The sequence below is a fragment of the Pan paniscus genome, chromosome 5 (assembly GCF_029289425.2).
Source record: "Pan paniscus chromosome 5, NHGRI_mPanPan1-v2.0_pri, whole genome shotgun sequence".
Lineage (NCBI taxonomy): Eukaryota > Metazoa > Chordata > Mammalia > Primates > Hominidae > Pan > Pan paniscus.
This window is the reverse complement of record NC_073254.2, coordinates 43,961,110-43,966,658: the sequence shown is the minus strand read 5'-3', so window position 1 is coordinate 43,966,658 and position 5,549 is coordinate 43,961,110. Positions and strand designations below refer to the sequence as shown.

General features: G+C 40.3%; 1 pseudogene; it reads left to right on the top strand.

The window, feature by feature from the left end:
• The first annotated feature begins 3,036 nt into the window (after positions 1-3,036).
• Positions 3,037-5,231, top strand: LOC100972345 (probable ATP-dependent RNA helicase DDX6; annotated as a pseudogene).
• The last annotated feature ends 318 nt before the right edge of the window (positions 5,232-5,549 follow it).

The window sequence follows — 5,549 nt, the reverse complement described above, 5'->3', positions numbered from 1 at the left end:
TGGGTGATAGATCTTTCTCCTACCCTTTACCTTGAGTCTATCAGTGTCATCACGTGTAAGATGGGTCTCTTGAAGACAGCAGATGGGTGAGTCTTGTTTTTTATCCAACTTGCCACTCTGTGCCTTTGAAGTAGTGTGTTAAGACCATTCACATTCAAGGTTAATATTAATATGTGAGATTTTGATCATATCATAAAGTTGTTAGCTGGTTGCTTTGTAGTTTCTACTGTGTGGTTGCCATATAGGGTCTGTGGACTATGTAGTTAAGTGTGTTTTTGTAGTAGCAGTTATTATTCTTTCCATGTTTAGAAATCCATTATGGATCTCTTGTAAGGCTGGTTTAGTGGTAATGACTTCCCTTAGCTATTGCTTATCTGAAAAATATTTTAGTTCTTGTTAACTTATGAAGCTTGGTTTGGTGGTGTATGAAATTCTTGGTTGGAGTCTCTTCCTTAAAAAATGCTGAATGTAAGTCCCCCATAAGATTTCTGCTGAGAAGGTCCCCAATAAGTTTATAATGTTTCCTCTGTTTGCTGTTAGCCTGATGGGATTCCCTTCGTATGGGATCTAACCTTTTTTTCTAGCTGCCTTTAAAGTTTTTTCTTTAGCATTGACCTTGGGCATTCTGGTCACTATATACCTTGGTGATGTTCATTTTATATAGGATCTGGCAGGTCTTCTCTGGATTTATTATATCTGTATGTCTACTTCCCTAGCAAGATAAAGGAAAATTTCTCAAATTATTCCCTCAAATATGTTTTCCATGTTTTTTACTTTTTCTTTTTCTCTCTCATTAATGCCAGTCATTCATAGGTTTTGCCATTTTACACAACCCATGTGTCTTGGAGACTTTGTGCCAAGAATTTTAAGAATTTTTAAATTTCTTTTTTCTTTGTTTTTGTCTGACTGGGTAAGTTTGAAAGACCAGACTTCAAACTCTGAAATTCTTTCTTCTGTTTGGTCTAGTCTATTGGGAAAGCATTCAATTGTATTTTGAAATTCCCTAAGTGAGTTTTATAGTTTTCATTGCTCTGAATGATTTCTTTTTAAGATGTTTGCATCTTCTTTTATTTCCTGGATTGCTTTACAGGTTTCTTTGTACTGATTTTTAACCTTATTTTGGATCTCATTGAGTTTCCCTGTAATCCATACTTTGAATTCCTCCTCTGTCATCCTCCTGCCTCCATTTTGGTTAAGAACCATTGCTGGAAACCTAGAGTCAGCCTTTGATGATGTCAATCCATTCAGATTTTTAATGGTGGCAGAATTCTTGTGCTGGTTCCTTCTCATCTGGAGAGTGTTGTACTAGGTAGGGTCTTTGGGGTTGTTTCTATAGTCCTATGCACTTCTGTCAGCAGGTTTTGTGTTGGGCTGTGTGGTTTGACCTATGACTCAGGATATGGCATTTGCAGGTAAGAGTCAGCTGCCACACAAGTAGGTGGGAGGGGAGCTGACCTTTATTTACTGTGAGGTGCTCTCTGTTGTTTCAGGTGAAGGACTGGACAGTGGGGTGGGTGTCCAGTGTTCTGAGCTTCCTAATTTGTGAGGGTGGTGGGATATACCTGGGCAGAGCTGGAAACATGGCTTTCCCACGAATATCTCAATGACAGGTGCAGGCACCAGCCCTGATGGGTGTGGCTAGGAGAAGCTCCTGATAAAATGTGCTGAGGTCTTCGTGAGCCCCCTCACTTCCTTGGTGAATCTTGACATGCTCTCTTAGAGAATTCACCTGAAGAGCTACTATTTACTTGCCACTTTCTTTCCTCTCTTTGAGAGTAGCATACTCTAGCTGCTTCCAGTCAGCCATCTTGAACCTCCATAACCATTTTGAAGATGCAAATTGTGGTAGCAGCTGCAGTCAAGAGATATTAAAAATAAGTTATGGCCGGGTGCGGTGGCTCACGCCTGTAATCCCAGCACTTTGGGAGGCTGAGGCAGACAGATCACAAGGTCAGGAGATAGAGACCATCCTGGCCAACATGGTGAAACATATCTCTACTAAAAATTCAAAAATTAGCTGGGCGTGGTGGTGCGTGGTCCTGTAGTCCCAGCTACTCGGGAGGCTGAGGCAGGAGAATCACTTGAACCCGGGAGGCAGAGGTTGCAGTGAGCTGAGATTGCACCACTGCACTCTAGGCTGGTGACAGAGTGAGACTCCATCTCAACAAAAAAAGGGGATTCATTTATTCATTATCTTTTCTTTAGAATTAAGTTTAAGTTTTAAATACAGTATAAGAAATAGCTTTGGAAATAACTAAGGGTTCTACCCTAATTAAAATACATATAATTTAACTGGGTATGATGGCACATGCCAGCAGTCCTAGCTCCTCAGTATGCTGAGGTGGGAGGATAAGCCCAGGAGCTTGAGGCTATAGTGAACCATGATCACACCTGTGAATCACCATGGCACTCCAGCCTGGGCAACATAGCAAGACTGTCTTTAAACAAACAAAACAAAATACACATCAGTATATGAGTGTTGATGAGTCACTTGGTAATGAGTCTCATATTTCTGCATTTTTCTTTTTCATCTGTGAGTTCTAGAAAGAAGTAGGAAAAACCACTATATCAAACAGCCTCTTTGGACTTTATTCTAAACCACGTAAAATCTCACCACATTTCTTTGTGTGTCTCAGTAATTGATCTTAGAAATTATATCTGGAGGTGCAGGTTGAGGTATCCAAAGAGGAAGGAGTGGCAATATTTTGGGAGTTTCCAGTCAACAATAAAGGACCAAGAGTGTCCAGCACAGGAGTGGCCTCAGTGATTGAAGTGAGTGAATTCAGCTATAATTGAAGCTGGTAAGAGGGCCTTTTAAAAATTAAAAGTTGATTCAGTACAAGAAAGCAAGTTACTGCTGCTTACCATTCAGAGACTTACGGGTGCTTGCCTGCATTATAATAAAAGAACTTAATTATTGAGCAAGACCTATATTTATCTCTTCACTTTGGACAGCCTAATAAACTATTATTACAGTTTCTCTACTGACTTTCAAACGTTTTGAAGTTTGAAAGACACCTTTGCAATTAACACAGCATGAGCACAACCAGAACAGAGAACGCTGTTATAATGGGTCTGTCCAGTCAAAATGGTCAGCTGAGGAGTCCCGTGAAACCCAGTGGTGGCCCTAGAGGAGAGGCCACACAGACACAGCAACAGACGAACCAGCTGAAAAACACCAACACAATAATAGCACTCAACCACAAGCGCAGAGTATGACCACCACTATTAAGCCTGGTGATAACTGGAAAAAGACTTTAAAACTCCTTCCAAAGGATCTAAGAATCAAAATGTTGGATGTGACCTCCACAAGAGGAAATTAACTTGAAGATTACTGTTTGAAACGGCAGTTACTGATGAGAATTTTTGAAATGGGATGGAAAAAGCCATCTCCTTTCCAAGAAGAGAGCATTCCCATTGCTTTATCTGGTAGGGATATCTTAGCTAGAGCAAAAAATGGAACAGGCAAGAGCAGTGCCCATGACATTCCCCTACTTAAAAGGCTAGACCTGAAGAAGGACACTGTACAAACAATGGTGATGGTTCCCACAGGAGGACCTGCTCTACAGGTCAGTCAAATTTGCATCCAGGTCAGCAAACACATGGGAGGAGTCAAAGTGGTGATGACCACAGGAGGAACCAATTCAGGAGATGACGTACTGAGGCTGGATGATACAGTGCACATGGTGATTGCTGCCCCTGGGAGAATCCTGAATCTTATTAAGAAAGGAGTAGCAAAGGTCAGTCATGTCCAGGTGATAGTATTGGATGAGGCAGATAAGTTGCTGTCCCAGGATTTTCTGCAGTTAATGGAAGATATTATTCTCATGCTACCTGAAGACAGGCAGATTTTACTATATTCTGCTACTTTCCCTCTTAGTATACAGAAGTTCATGAATTCCCATTTGCAGAAACCCTGAGACTAACCTGATGGAAAAACTAACTCTGAAGGACATAACCCAGTACTATGCATATGTAACTGAGCACCAAAAAGTACACGGCCTCACCACACTTTTCTCCAGGCTTCAGCTAAACCAGATGATCATTTTCTTTAACTGCTCTCAGCGAGTTGAATGGCCAGCCAAAATTTCTCAACTGGGTTATTTTTGTTTCTACGTTCATGCTAAAATGAGGCAGGAACATCAAAATTGTGTATTTTATTACTTCTGAAATGGCTTATTCTCATTTGCACTGATCTGTTTACTTGAGGTATTGATATACAAGCTGTGAATGTGGTAATAAACTTTGACTTTTCAAAGCTAGAAGAGACCTATCTCCGTCATATTGGAAGACCAGGTCACTTTGGCCATTTTGGCTTAGCCATCAACTTGATCACATATGGTGATCACTTCAACCTGAAAGGTATTGAGGAGCAGCTGGGAAAAGAAAGAAAACCTATTCCAAGTAACAATGACAAGAGCCTGCATGTGGCAGAATTCCACAGCAAGGCTGTAGAAAATGAGAAGCCTTAATAAGCACTCTTTGACAAACTGTGGAAGCCTTGTTTGGGTCTATGACATACCATTTTTTAGAGAGGAGTGCTCTTCTCTTTGTGAGTTTTTCATCTTTTATTTCAGAACTATGAAGACTTAAAAGAGTTCAGAATTTTTTTTTTCCTTTTTTAACTGGTGAAGAGAAAAAAGCTGAAAAGAAGGAATATTCCTTTTTTTTTGTTCCATCTGTTTGCACTGTATGCTAAGTGAACATTAGTTGCACTAACTGCTGGTTTTAAAAAAATGTTTTCTGGGGAAAGGGGACAGGAAAGGAAAAGAAAGAAGGGGAGAAACCCTAAAAAGAGAAGAATCTTAATGAACACAAAAGCTTGTCTATTATTTCAAAATTCTCCAACATCTGACTCTCGAGGACATTTCAACTTCTCCCTAGTCATCCATTTTTTTTAAGCCTGAGGAGCTTATTACTCATTTGTGTGAAGTGCTGTATGCTCTGAGATATTCAGAATATCATCTTTTAGACACAGACCAAAGAATCAACAGTAGTACTCTTTCTTTCCTTTATTCTTTAAAAAATTTTTGTCTTTTCATTTTGGTTTTAGGGTGAAGTCTCTCTGTTTTCTTTCTACCCAATACTGAAGCCCAGAGCTGGTAGATGAAACTTATTAGTCAGTTAAATACCATTTTCTTTTTCTTTATATTGGAGGAGTTGATATGCAGCTGCAGTTCATCCACACTGTAAACACATGTATTAAAAAAATCCCAACAGGGCATGGTGGCTCACGCCTGTAATCCCAGCACTTTGGGAGGCCGAGGCAGATAGATTATCTGAGGTCAGGATCTCGAGACCAGCCTGACCAACACAGTGAAACCCTGTCTTTACTAAAAATACAAAAAAATTAGCCAGGCGTGGTGGCAGGTGCCTGTAATCCCAGCTACTTGGGAGGCTGGGGCAAGAGAATTGCTTGAACCTGGGAGGCGGAAATTGCAGTGAACTGAGATCATGCCATTGCACTCCAGCCTGGGCAACAGAGCAAGACTCTGTCTCAAAATAATAATAATTCCAAGTAAAAATTTATTCTGGTCTGAGTAGATAAA